At 46.1% G+C, this 14478-nt stretch overlaps 1 long non-coding RNA gene across 1 annotated transcript; it reads right to left on the bottom strand.

Annotated features, from left to right (window-relative positions):
* Positions 1–281: 281 nt before the first annotated feature.
* Positions 282–849, bottom strand: LOC114791220 (uncharacterized). The gene is made up of 3 exons (XR_003749941.1): positions 632–849; positions 404–525; positions 282–316 (listed from the first exon to the last, which is right to left on the bottom strand). It is a non-coding gene; the product is annotated as an uncharacterized LOC114791220 (long non-coding RNA).
* Between the last annotated feature and the right edge of the window lie 13629 nt (positions 850–14478).

Below are 14478 nucleotides of genomic sequence, written 5' to 3'. Positions count from 1 at the left end.
CTGGAAATACCATTCATGTTAAATTTAATATAATTACCCATTGTAGGTCATCTGTTTCCGCAAACCCACGTTGACAGCAAAGCTTATTCAGGATGTCTAAACACAGACAAATTCACATCAACATCTCGACATATTTCTAAAGCTTCAATGTCCTCAGCAAAATATTTCAACATGAAGCTAATTACAATCCAGAACAGTTTCAGCTCTCACCTTGTTTACGGCTCTTCTTCTTGTGCCAGTGGTGGGACGCACCGAGTATGCACTCAGCAAACTGATGCAAAAGAAAACAGGACCGTAGACAGAAGAGGTGAACATCCTGCAACACACAGCCAGAAACAAAATCAGACCTGATCAGAAACATCACAGCAGAAAGAGTTTGGGGCAGGACATGACAGGGCATTACCTGTTCGTTTAAGTCAGCAGGCCAAATGCCACCCCATGTTGTTCTGGTGAGTGGCTCTCAGTCCCAATCTGCCTCTCCTCCTCCTCCTCCTGGTCCGCGGGAATGACCGTCTGCCTGGTTTTCTTAGAAAGGATGGCAGAAAACGATTTAACCGAAAACGAATCACCTCCGGGCCATCCTATACAAATCACAAACATATATACACATGAGGTCTGGAAAAGGACTCACCGGTGGAGAACACCAGAGAGCTCGCTTCTTCTGTGTATGTCGCTGAAGCTGACTGCTGCTCCCAAGTCACCTGTAGAAAGAAATGAGAGAACATTACACTCCAATTTATTGGAGTTGGAGGACCAGGGCAATACTCACCGATTTTCACTTCACCCTGCCCGGTAACCATGATGTTGTTGCTGTGGATCACCTCCATTCGGTGGAAATAAGGTAGGGAGTGCACCATGGATGAGAGCAGAAAGGGGGGAGAAGTGGAACGTGGTAAAGGAACTCTGCCGTCTGTCCAGAGGTTTGCTTTCGAGGTTGAACCGGATGTGTTTGGTTTTGGGGGAGTTTTCTCCCCAGTTAACCTGCCTCCGAGTGTATTCTACAATACTATTACTATTAACTGCTAAAACTATAGGATTCGATAGGATTACTACTACTAATACTATTCTAATTTGTATAATTATAGCTCTGCGTGTTGGGCTTGTTTTATTCTACGACTGGCCACGTCGCATCTCTGTTAATTACTAGTTACCTATTTAAAAACTTCAAATATTTAAATGATTGAAATAAATAGACTAATGTAATTCTCTTCTAGAATTTTGGTCAGTGCCAATTGGAAATAATAAATTGAAAGTGTTTAAACATAGAGTGGCGCTGTTCTGGGGCCCAGACGCGCCTTTACCGGCCTGCACACCGACTCCTGCTCTCCATCCATGGCGCACAGCCGCGTTCCCTCCACCGGACGCTCCCTGCTCTTCACCGCCTTCCCCTGCCTGCGGAGCCAGAGGCTGCACTCGTCCAGCGTGTCCTGCAGCCTGAAGCGCAGCTGGAACGAGGTCCTCCTCCTCCTCCTCGGCCCCGCGACCTCCTCCACCTCCCGGAGGTAGAACTTTTAAATTAGAAAATCCAGGCGCTGAGGTCATGACGGAAATATATACACTACGCACAATAAGTTAGGGACATTGTTATTTACATAAATGCTTTTCCTATTTGCTCTGAATTTTAATGAAATAATTAAAAGTTTGATATTACCCTTTGATATTACTAATAATGTATGATGATGGGTTCTATGATGTCTCTGAGGTAAGAAAGTGCAGTGACTGAGCCATGTACAATAATCAAATTGCCACCTAGTTTTGAGCAAACTTTTGGTGTTTAAAATAAATAAATAAATAAATAAGTCCATATTGAGAAGGCCAGAACTGATGGTCAAAATGATGATTTATTGAAGCCATCCGTGTCATCAACCAATGTAAGAGCTAAGCAAGAGCAGATACCAATAATTACGATCACATCCCCGTCATGCACAGCACCTTACGTTAGTATATTTCTTTCCCTTAGCATAACTAATCAAGTCTTTTCTTACAAACATTGCTCAAATATACTTTAGTCATAGTTACAAACCTTGTTCCCTTATCAACTGATGCTAGATTTGTTGCTTTTAACTCTTTCGGTTGTCCTTTTCTCTGTGTTGCCACTGAGCCTTTCCTGCTTTACTTCGCGCTTTCTGTCTTACATCAAGCTCAGTACCGTTACCGTACTTCCGCTCACAAAGGGGTTATCACAATATGAGCGGGTAACATTGCATTAATGTAAATCTTACTTTTTTGGTCTTTACACTCCCATCAAATTATTTTCTGTTGAACATATGAAACACAAATAATTAAAAAAACTTTGTCACAACAAGAATAACATAGTAAACATGCTAACACTGTAACTTGAGATATGTCCATATACTCAAGCATCAGGAATTTACATTCCACTATCTTCCAGCAGCCGAACTAACTTCTGTCCATCTGTATCTTCTACAGTGTCCAAGATTCGGCCAAGCTTCCACTGGGATCGAGGTTGCATTTCATATTTGTCCATTACTATGTCGTCTATTTGCATGTTCCCTTTAGGGGTGTTCCATTTTTGTCTGATTATAATGTTTTGAAGGTACCATCGTTCCCATACTCCACCTGCGTGACTAGCATGAGGTGTGTTTAGGATGAAGTCACATTGTTTTTCTGCAAGGAAGGTTGTCAGTCTGTCAGTGTCCATTTCACTTTGTACTGTGTTCAGCTCATTTTTGGAACCCATGAAGTTGGTACCCTGATCACATTTTATTTGTCTGACTGAGCCTCTTATGGCAATGAACGAGTCCATTTATAAAAGTGTCTGTTGACAGATCCTCTAACTTTTCATGTGAATAGAAGCATGTGAATAGAAGCATGTGAAAAGGAGGTCGGACCTTTTGTGTTCTTTCCATGCTTGTTTGGTCAGGAACGGCCCGAAAACGTCCATACCACAGTATGTGAAGGGTGGAGAGTGTTCAATTCTCTCTGCGGGTAGATCTCTCATTTTTTGTCCTTCCACAGGTCTCCTTTGTCTACGACAAAAAAACACACTGGCGAATATAGGATGCAACCTTTTGGCTTAACCTTGGAATCCAATACCCACTGGATCGTATCTCATTCATCGTGAAGCCTTTTCCTTGATGACTGACCCTTTCGTGGCATTGGGCAATTATCAGTTTTGTGATGTGATGTTCTCTGGGAATGATGGTTGGATGTTCGAATGAATTTGGGAGGGATGAATGCCGTAGTCTTCCTCCCACCTTAAGCACAATATCTTTGTCCAAGAAAACATCCAAGTTGTGCATTTTGTTGTTCTTTGATAGTTGTTTGCCTTTGTTTAGTGTATCTATTTCATTTTGATATACTTGTCTTTGTAAATCTTTGATAATGACAGTTTCTGCATTTTGTCTTTCTGTCACAGTGGTGATCGTGTTTGATTTGTCTTTAAGCAGGTATCGTCTGAGACGTGCTACTGCACTGACTGCGCGGGACCAGGATGAGAACTTTCTGAGGTGGTCACTAAGGCTTGCATGTTCAGCAGTTTGTGTACTTAGTGTCTGCACCTTTTTCACTTCTGGGTCTCCTACTAGGAGTTCAATAGTTTCCTTTGGTGGGTGTTGTATTTCTCTTTCCCATAGGAATTTAGGGCCAGTAAGCCAAGTGGATGAGAGTAGTTCATTTACAGACATGCCCCTGGAAGCCATGTCTGCTGGGTTTTTGGCAGTAGGCACATAAAACCATTGTTGTGGTGGGGTATTGTTGCGGATTTTCTGTACTCTATTAGCAACAAATGTATGAAAACGCCTCGCCTCATTATTTAGGCATCCTAGAGTGACTTTAGAGTCAGTCCAAAAGAACTCTTCGACATTGTCGTAAAGTAGTTCCTCTCTCAGCATGTTGCTCACGGTGACTGACACTGTGGCTGCGGTAAGTTCCAGCCTTGGGATTGTGGTGATTTTTGTGGGTGAGACAGGTGCTTTGCCCATAATGAAGGTACAATGAACTTCCTTGTTTTTGTTTAAGAGTCTGAGATAAGAACATTGTCCATATCCTGTAGTGCTTGCGTCCGAAAAGTGATGTAATTCTCGTTTCACCACATCTCCACCACATTTGTAATTTTCTCAGATTGTGAAGATCTCCGTTCCAGCGCTCCCACCGTGGCCTGAGATGCTCTGGTATCGGGTCATCCCACTTCGTTCCTTGGCAGCACATTTCTTGGAGGATTCCTTTGTCGTTGAGCACGTAAGGAGCTATGAATCCAAGGGGATCGTATATTGCTGCAACTGTGGATAGGATGCCACGCCGGGTTGGTGGTTGGTCCGTTAGTGTGATGTTGAATGTGAAGCAATCTTCCTCCATGTTCCAGTAAATGCCAAGTGCTCTTTCAGTCTGTGCTTCATTAAATGTCAAGTCCTTTGTTTTTGTATCTGTAGCAGAGACCTAACCTCTGAGGTCGGAATACTATACAGAACATTGATGTTGTTGGACACAAACTTGTGTAACCTTAATCCACCCTTTGTGCACAATTCACATGCTTCCTTTGCCAGTTGTACAGCATCCTTGACTGTCTCTGCACTGGTGACGGCGCCATCTACGTAGAAGTCTCTGGCTATGAACCGTGAGCCCGCAGGATATGCAAGGCTGTTCTCTTTGGCTAAATGTTTCAGTCCATAGTTCGCACAACCGGGTGACGAAACAGCGCCAAAGAGATGAACTGTCATCCTGTACGCTTGCGGTTGGCTGTTTATGTCACCATCTTTCCACCATAAGAAGCGCAAGTAGTTGCGATCGCTTTCTTTGACCTGAAATTGGTGGAACATTTTCTCGAAGTCACACATCAGCGCTATTTGGTGCTGTCTGAAGCGCACAAGAACACTCGTAAGACTGTTGATCATGTCGGGGCCAATCAGTAAATGTTCATTAAGACAGGTACCCTGTCAGGTTTCTCTGGATGATAGATGCCATGGTGTGGTATGTACCATGTCTTGCCAGGGAGTCCGATATCATCAGTCTCATCTGCATCACCTCTTTCGATGATGTCATTCATATATTTCATGTAATCCTCCTTGTATTTTTCGTCTTTCATGAGTTTGTGTTTGAGCTGGTTTAGTCTGTTTTCAGCAAGTTGTCTGTTATCTGGCATTTGTGGCTTTTCTCTAAATGGCAATGGCATCTCCAAATGTCCCTTTTCCGTCTGTGTTATGCCTTGCTCAAACTTCTGGAGGAATATTAAATCCTCTTGTGATACAGTCTTTTCGTTCCTGTCCGTCTCTTTGAAATCTCTTTCCAGAGCAAGTATTGCATCTGTTGGAGTGGAGTGAGGGACTTCTTTAACTGTGACTCTGTGGCAGAGAATGCTGTCTATATCCGTTTCATTGCACAGTGCTGAGTTGCCTACTGTGCTCCATCCTAAGTCCGTGCGAATAGCATAGGGCTCACCATCTTTTCCTAAGATTATTTGTTTAGGTGCAAAAGCTCTGGGACAGGTATAACCTATAAGGAGACCCACTTCACAACTGAGGAGTGAAGGGATCTCATCTACAAAAAGCAGTAAATGACTCCACTGTTTTGCTGTTTCACATGTGGGTATGTGTTCCCTGTTAGCAGGTAAGCCGTCCTTGGAATATGCCGTGGGGAGCTTTATGACTGTGGCTGAGTTATAACCTCTCACCAAGAGATCAGACACCCTTCCACTACTTACGACAGCATTTTTACCCATCATGGTAGTCAATTTCTACTTCCTGATCCACAAAGACAGCATCGCTCTGAGTGTCTAATAATGCATAGACCAATTTTAGGTGGTTGACAGCCATACTGGGACTATGTTGTCCCTGGCTGGTGGAACAACCTTCCCTCCTCCACAAGACTAGCCGAGACTATCACCACTTTTAAGAAGCAGGTGAAAACCCTCTTGTTCAAAAAGTAATACTGTCAAATTTAACACTTACACACACACATGCGTACACATTGCACAAAACAATACAAAAATGTTATAACCCTAGCACTTATCAATCTCTGAGCATGTTCTTCGCTGACAAGTTGAGCCTTATCAGGGCTCTTAGTTTGTAAACTCAATATTCTATAGAAATCGAACGAGAATTGCTGGTGTCTTCCTCTTGTAAGTCGCTTTGGATAAAAGCGTCTGCTACATAAAGTAAAGACTATCATTGAGGTGCTGACGGTCTGTTCTGATCTGGCAACATTAAGTGACATGGCTGTTGCAGTTTCAGGTGAGTTACCTTGATTTGCATTCTCCGTACTCACACGTCTTTGCAAAGCATTACTGTAGTTTTCATCATGAAGACACACAGGATGTCTCTTTGTGCAGGTTTCGCAAGTGAGGCGGCATCTGCAGTCCTTACCACTGTGTCCTTGTTTCAGACAGCCATAACAAAGTTTTTTTGTCTCTCACATATTTCTTTCTATTTTCTAGAGACATCTTTAAGAAGTCTGGAAACTTGTGAATCTGATGTGCGTCCTGGCACAACATGCATGGAGAACTGTTAGGTGTTTTTGTTATTGTCCGTTTGTCACTTGCATTTGTGTTAAATACACCTGCTTTTTTCCCACTGATTACCCTTGTACTCAATATTTCAATATTTATCAGTATATATCAATATTTGTTTCAGTGCGGCGAAGTGCATGAATGGAGGTGACTGGGTTGCAAGCAACTTCCGCTTCTAATGAGAGGAAGGAGGCAAAATCACAGAAACTTGGAAACTCACCACCCTCCATTAAAGTTTTTGTTACCTGTCTATTCCATCTTGCATTTATCCAGTCCGGTAGTTTGTGCAAAAATCTTTGATTTTCTTCCAAGTCGTTGAGTATTTGTAATCCCTTTACGTGCGGCATAGCAAGCTTGCATGCATTTATGAAATCTGCAAGGTTCCTTAATCCATCAGCGTCTCTGAACTGCACCGTTTGGCCAATTCGCTAGCTTCTCTCTAAATGCCTTTTATATCATGAATGGTTGACCGTATCTTTGGTTTAGTTTATCTCAAGCATCTTTGTATGCCTCTGCATCGTTTCTGAAGAAACTTCTTTCAAGACATTTGCGAGTCGACCCAGTTAAATATCTTTTTAAATACTACAGTTTATCTTTACCACTGAGAGACCCTTTCGTTCAATCAGGGACATGAATGTGGATTTCTACTCTATGAAGTTTATTGGATCACCATTAAACACTGTTGGTTCTGGTGTGGGAAGCTTGTTCATTTTTATGCTGTCTTGCACTGCTTGTGCTAGCTCAGAGACATCCGAGTGAGCTGTTTGCACAGGAATGAAGGGGAGTTCTGGTGTGTGCTGTTTGGGGGTGAAGTTTGGGCTAACTGGTTCACCTTTTATTGACTGTTCATACCCCACTAGTGATAACTCTCTATCATATGCTTCCCACCTGGCTCGAGCTGCTTTTACTTCCTTCTGCGCTCTTAAGCGTTCCAGCTCTGAATTTTGCGCCGCAATTTGTACTTTGTGCTCCTCCTCTAGAGCCTTTATCCTTTCTCTTTGTCTTTGTTCCTGTAATACAACCTCATATTCTGCCTCTTTTGCTGATAGTTCTGCTGCTGCTTCGGCTCGCTTTGCGGTCAGCTGTGAAGCTGAGGATCATTGGCTGTGGTTTGATGCCGCGGTCAAGCCATATATGGACATGGCATAGTCATGCTGTAAAAGTCCACATAAACGAGTTCTTTCACACTCTGCATCAAAATCTCCATCAACACTACTTATTCTCTCCAGAATTATTCTAAAAACTTCATGAGTTACTTGTTCACATGCATCAATCTTTCTCCTTATGTCAGATGGTGGTGCCGTTTGGATTCTTATTTCTGAAAAGAACATCAATATATTGTCTCTCCTTTGTTCTATTATGTCTGCAAGTTCTGACATCTCTTTGTCTGTGATATCTGTCTTTAGCTTTTCTCTTGTTTCTCGTACTTGCATTTTCCATTGTTCATTGTTGTTAGTCTCCTTTCTTTTTGGCTTAATTCTTCCTTTTGGTATGTTATCATCCTTTCAGTGTGTACTTTAACTCTTTCAGAACATCTTGGTAAGTCGGACATGGTTTAAGCTTTATCTTGAAGCTCACTTCACATTTGTTCTTTGCATGTGATTGGATCTTTAATGTCTTGTTGTGAACTTGCAATCTGTTCATTTGTGACCATTTGACTTAGTGATGCAGCTTGTATGTCTTCCATTTGAGCCCCTTTTGATCCATTTTGTCTTCTGACCAACTGCTGGACGTCGCGGGTATTACCTTAAACCACGTAGTGCAGCGGGAGGCGGCGGTCAAGCTCTTACTGTAGCATTCAGTCAATATTGAGAAGGCCAGAACTGATGGTCAAATGATGATTTATTGAAGCCGTCCATGTCATAAACCAACGTAAGAGCTAAGCAAGAGCAGATACCAATAATTACGATCACATCCCTCGTCATGCATAGCACCTTAAGTTAGTATATTTCTTTCCCTTAGCATAACTAATAAAGTATTTTCTCACAAACATTACAGGTTGCTCAAATATACTTTAGTCATAGTTACAAACCTTGTTCCCTTATCAACTGATGCTAGATTTGTTGCTTTTAACTCTTTCGGTTGTCCTTTTCTCTGCGTTGCCACTGAGCCTTTCCTGCTTTACTTCACGCCTTCTGTCTTACATCAAGCTCAGTACCGTTACCGTACTTCCGCTCACAAAGGGGTTATCAAAATATGAGCGGGTAACATTACATTAATGTAAATCTTACTTTTTTGGTCTTTACACTCCCATCAAATTATTTTCTGTTGAACATATGAAACACAAATAATTAAAAAAACTTTGTCACAACAAGAATAACATAGTAAACATGCTAACACTGTAACTTGAGATATGTCCATATACTCAAGCATCAGGAATTTACATTCCACTATCTTCCAGCAGCCAAACTAACTTCTGTCCATCTGTATCTTCTACAGTGTCCAAGATTCGGCCAAGCTTCCACTGGGATCAGGGTTGCATTTCATCTTTGTCCATTACTATGTCGCCTATTTGCATGTTCCCTTTAAGGGTGTTCCATTTTTGTCTGATCATAATGTTTTGAAGGTACCATCGTTCCCATACTCCACCTGCGTGACTAGCATGAGGTGTGTTTAGGATGAAGTCACATTGTTTTTCTGCAAGGAAGGTTGTCAGTCTGTCAGTGTCCATTTCACTTCGTACTGTGTTCAGCTCATTTTTGGAACCTATGAAGTTGGTACCCTAATCACATTTTATTTGTCTGACTGAGCCTCTTATGGCAATGAACGAGTCCATTTATAAAAGTGTCTGTTGACAGATCCTCTAACTTTTCAACATGGACTGCATGTGAATAGAAGCATGTGAAAAGGAGGTCGGACCTTTTGTGTTCTTTCCATGCTTGTTTGGTCAGGAACGGCCCAAAAACGTCCATACCACAGTATGTGAAGGGTGGAGAGTGTTCAATTCTCTCTGCGGGTAGATCTCTCATTTTTTGTCCTTCCACAGGTCTCCTTTGTCTACGACAAAAAACACACTGGCGAATATAGGACGCAACCTTTTGGCTTAACCTTGGAATCCAATACCCACTGGATCATATCTCATTCATCGTGAAGCCTTTTCCTTGATGACTGACCCTTTCGTGGCATTGGACAATTATCAGTTTTGTGATGTGATGTTCTCTGGGAATGATGGTTGGATGCGCGGGACGCATCTCGCTGCTTGTCCTGCTTGATCTGAGTGCAGCGTTTGACACTATTGATCACGCTATTCTCCTTGCCAGGTTAGAGAATGTTATCGGGATTAAGGGAACAGCCCTTGAATGGTTCAGATCATATTTGACCAACCGATATCAGTTTGTGGACATCAATGGTGTTTTGTCTTCACATAGTAAAGTAGAGTTTGGTGTTCAACAAGGCTCTGTCCTAGGTCCGTTACTTTTTTCTCTATACATGTTACCTTTAGGCAACGTCATCCGCAAACACGGTATTAGCTTTCATTGCTACGCTGACGACACACAGCTGTATCTGTCAGCAATGCCAGATCAGAGGCAGCAGCTGAACAAAATAGAGAATTGTCTGAAGGACATTAGACAGTGGATGCTCACCAACTTTCTCCTGCTAAACCCTGACAAGACAGAAGCGCTCGTAATCGGGTCTCAAGCAGCCAGGCATAAGCTGGCTGACTACACCATAACCCTGGATAGCCTTTCTATCTCACCGAGTATTGAAGTGAAGGATCTAGGTGTCATCATTGATGCAGGTCTCTCATTCAGTTCGCACGTAGATAATGTCACTAGAATAGCATTCTTTCACCTTAGAAATATTGCGAAAATAAGAAATATCATTTCAATGCATGATGCAGAAAAGTTGGTCCATGCATTTATTACATCAAGGTTAGATTACTGCAATGCATTATTGTCTGGATGCTCTAGTAGGTGCATGAGTAAACTCCAGCTAGTACAGAATGCTGCAGCCAGAGTTCTAACCAGAACCAGGAAATTTGACCACATCACCCCAGTCTTACAATCACTGCACTGGTTACCCATCAAATTTAGGATTGACTACAAAATCCTACTTATAACCTATAAAGCTCTAAATGGTCTCGCCCCACAGTACCTGAGTGAACTTTTGGTTCCTTACGAACCGCCACGCCCCCTTCGATCAATGGGTGCGGGGTCACTACTGGTACCAAAGGTGCAGAAGGTCACAGCTGGGAGCAGATCCTTCTCCTATAGAGCTCCGCAGTTGTGGAACAGCTTGCCTGTCAGTGTCCGGGATTCAGACACAGTCTCAGTGTTTAAATCCAATCTCAAAACCTATCTGTTTTCTCTGGCTTTTTGCTAAAGTCCTAGACCCTCATTTCACTTGATGTCATGGCCAACGCGCTTCCAGCCCGCTAGAGGGCACCTCACCAGCCTGGGAGATGGCAACCCGGAAGAGGAAATGGAAGCGGGCGGTGGCAAGTATAAAAGGGAGGTAACACCAAGGAGACACGCCCGCTCTTTGTATGAGTTAAATGAGTTAAATGAGTTGTATGAGTTTACTCGCCAGAGACGCTAGCTCTCTCACCCACGACCTACGATAATTGAGATTCCCGTAATACGACCTTCGCCTGCCCACGACTTCGAGAATTGCCTGATCCCCTGGAAACCACGAAAGGAACCCCGACCGGAACTTCCTGACTACAACCTCTTCCTGCCCCTGACCTTGAACCTACCTGACCCCTCGGTTAAGACGGGATTCCATGCTCCCCTACCTTTCTGCCGCCCAAGACCTACTCCCGTCCTGTCCAAGATCCCGAACCATCCTGAAACCCGCCGTCTTCCGGTTCTCCTCTGCCCCGGTCCTTCCCAAAGATCCCGAACTGACTCCCCGCTGCGTTGCAGCGCGTCTATTACTTCCTCATTCCTCGCCGGCCAGGCGCCCCCGGTCCTCCTGCCCCGCTCGCCCAGCGTCCTCTACCGGTACGATGGCTTATCCCCACGCCGAAAGTATGTCTGCAACTACGTCATCGAATTCCCCCTGTGACAGTAAGAGCGGGCCATTTCCTGACGTAGCGGACATAGGGTCCATGCAGGAGACACTGGACCAGCTGATCATGTCCCTGCAGCTGCAGCAAGCCACGATCCAGGACCAACGCAACATGCAAATGCAGCAGCAGCGCGCGCTTATTCAGGTTAGCTCCACGCTCGCTGATCTGTCGGCGCAGATCCAAGCGCTGCAGTCTCAACCTGGTGGACCCGGTCATTTAGTTTCCGCGGCCGCGGCTCCCCCGCCACTCCCACTTACGTCTGTACTGGCGGGCCTCGCACCGCCACCGCTTTACGACGGTAACCCCAAGAAATGTCGCGGTTTTATAACCCAGTGCCGTCTGATACTTCGGCTCCAAGCTGCACACCTTCCCGATGACGAGACGGCGGTCGCGTATATTATTACCCGGTTGACAGGACGCGCGCTGGAATGGGTAACGCCGCTGGTAGAACGACGTGACCCGGTCTGCCTCTCTGTCCCCGCCTTCCTGGACCGCCTCCAGACTGTGTTCCAGGGCGAAACCGGGCGGCGCGCTGCGTCGCTGCGGCTCATGTCGCTGCGCCAGGGAAATCGGAGCGTGAGTGATTACGCGATTGAATTCCGAACCCTGGCGAGCGACAGTGAGTGGACGGACGCCGCGCTCCCCGTCGCGTTCTACCAAGGCCTCCGCGAGGCGGTGAAAGACGAGATGGTGAATCGCGATTGGGGAACCACGCTTGACAGCATAATCACGCTGGCCACGTCCATCGATCGACGTCTCGCCGAGCGCGGCCGAGAACGGCGTAACCACGCCCCTTTCCCTAGTGCTCCCAGAGCACGCTGGCCGGACGCTCCGACGACTCCGCCCCCCCTGGACGTCGACGAACCCATGCAGCTTGGCCGAGCTCGTCTCCCCTGCTCACCCAAGGCGCAGAGCCCCCTGGTGAGCACCAAAGCCTCCCCCATCTGCTGGAGGACACCAAAACCGGGCCGTTATGAGGGACAAGCTCTGGTGGATTCTGGAGCAGCCATGAATCTAATTGATATCGACCTGGCCACCCAACTCCAGCTCCCAGTCACCCGGTGTAACCCACCACGTGCAGTCAGGGGGCTGGATGGAAGCCCGTTGGGCTCGGGTCGGGTCCTGTTCCAAACCAAACCCCTACTAATCTGCCTTGAGCCCAACCATATCGAAACCCTGACCTTTTATCTGACCACGACTCCCCATGACCCCATCGTGCTGGGTTACCCCTGGCTGACCGCCCACGAACCCCACATTGACTGGACCACAGGCACCATTAAACAGTGGGGACGCCAATGCGTCCGCCACAACCCTCGACATGCCACAGCAGCGAATCATTCTTGTCCCCAGAATGTCGCTATGGGACGACTTGGCCACACCCCTCAACCCAAGCCATGTCCCCAAAAACATGGACCCTTCCGAGTGCCTCGCCGCATCGGCCCAGTCCTCCGTGTCTCCCACCTCCGCCAGGCTCACCCATCCCCTCGCCAACCTCCCCAGTCTCCGCCTCTGTCTCCGCAGCATCGCAACGGCTCTCCGACCCACACCCTGATCTACCGGGCCCGTCAGGAGCCGGGCCTAAGAGGGGGGGCTCTGTCATGGCCAACGCGCCTCCAGCCCGCTAGAGGGCACCTCACCAGCCTGGGAGATGGCAACCCGGAAGAGGAAATGGAAGCGGGCGGTGGCAAGTATAAAAGGGAGGTAACACCAAGGAGACACGCCCGCTCTTTGTATGAGTTAAATGAGTTGTATGAGTTTACTCGCCAGAGACGCTAGCTCTCTCACCCACGACCTACGATAATTGAGATTCCCGTAATATGACCCTCGCCTGCCCACGACTTCGAGAATTGCCTGATCCCCTGGAAACCACGAAAGGAACCCCGACCGGAACTTCCTGACTACAACCTCTTCCTGCCCCTGACCTTGAACCTACCTGACCCCTCGGTTAAGACGGGATTCCATGCTCCCCTACCTTTCTGCCGCCCAAGACCTACTCCCGTCCTGTCCAAGATCCCGAACCATCCTGAAACCCGCCGTCTTCCGGTTCTCCTCTGCCCCGGTCCTTCCCAAAGATCCCGAACTGACTCCCCGCTGCGTTGCAGCGCGTCTATTACTTCCTCATTCCTCGCCGGCCAGGCGCCCCCGGTCCTCCTGCCCCGCTCGCCCAGCGTCCTCTACCGGTACGACGGCTTATCCCCACGCCGAAAGTATGTCTGCAACTACGTCATCGAATTCCCCCTGTGACACTTGATTTTGACGCAGTGTCAATTATAAAGTCCAGTTTATCACAGAGTCCCCCTGTTAGACACAGACAAAGTTAAATTCACCAGTTAGGCTGTCCTAGTTAGGGTACCGGGCCACTGTAGCACCAATATACCATTAAAACCACAGATTTCAGTATCGGTCGTACAGTGCAACCGTCTGCCGCTGCTTCTGTTTGTTTTTCTCCGAGACACGGAATCAAGCACCCAGACTACTGGCAGACCCCAGTGAAGAGACAAGCAGATACATCCTGGTTCCTGACAACTGCTTTACAAGGACAAAACCAGAGGGTCACCACAGCCACCACCACCATTACAACTACAGCTTCAGGGATCTTCAAATGGACCAGTAACATCATTACAGACACGTAATCTAGACCATGACACTGAATACATCCTGGACTTCTCCAACCCTACAACTGTAGGACTCATTATATCATATCCAACCCTGCACTGACACCATTTGCAGGCTCACTCTACCCTGGAAGGGGGTCCCTCTCTGTATCACTCCTTCCCAAGGTTTCTTCCTTTCTTTTTTTCTCTCTCCTAGAGTTTTTTTTTTGTGTGGAGTTTTTCCTTGTGTGCAGAAGGGTCAAGTGTGGGGGGTGTCAACTGTAGGGCCTGTCAAAGCCCATTGAGACATACTGTATGTGATTTTGGGCTATATAAGAAATAAATGTTGTTGTTGTTGTTGATGTTCGAATGAATTTGGGAGGGATGAATGCCGTAGTCTTCCTCCCACC

This window comes from Denticeps clupeoides, chromosome 5 (genome assembly GCF_900700375.1).
Source record: "Denticeps clupeoides chromosome 5, fDenClu1.1, whole genome shotgun sequence".
Classification (NCBI taxonomy): domain Eukaryota; kingdom Metazoa; phylum Chordata; class Actinopteri; order Clupeiformes; family Denticipitidae; genus Denticeps; species Denticeps clupeoides.
The sequence above is the reverse complement of the archived record's forward strand: the minus strand, read 5'-3'. Positions and strand labels throughout refer to the sequence as shown.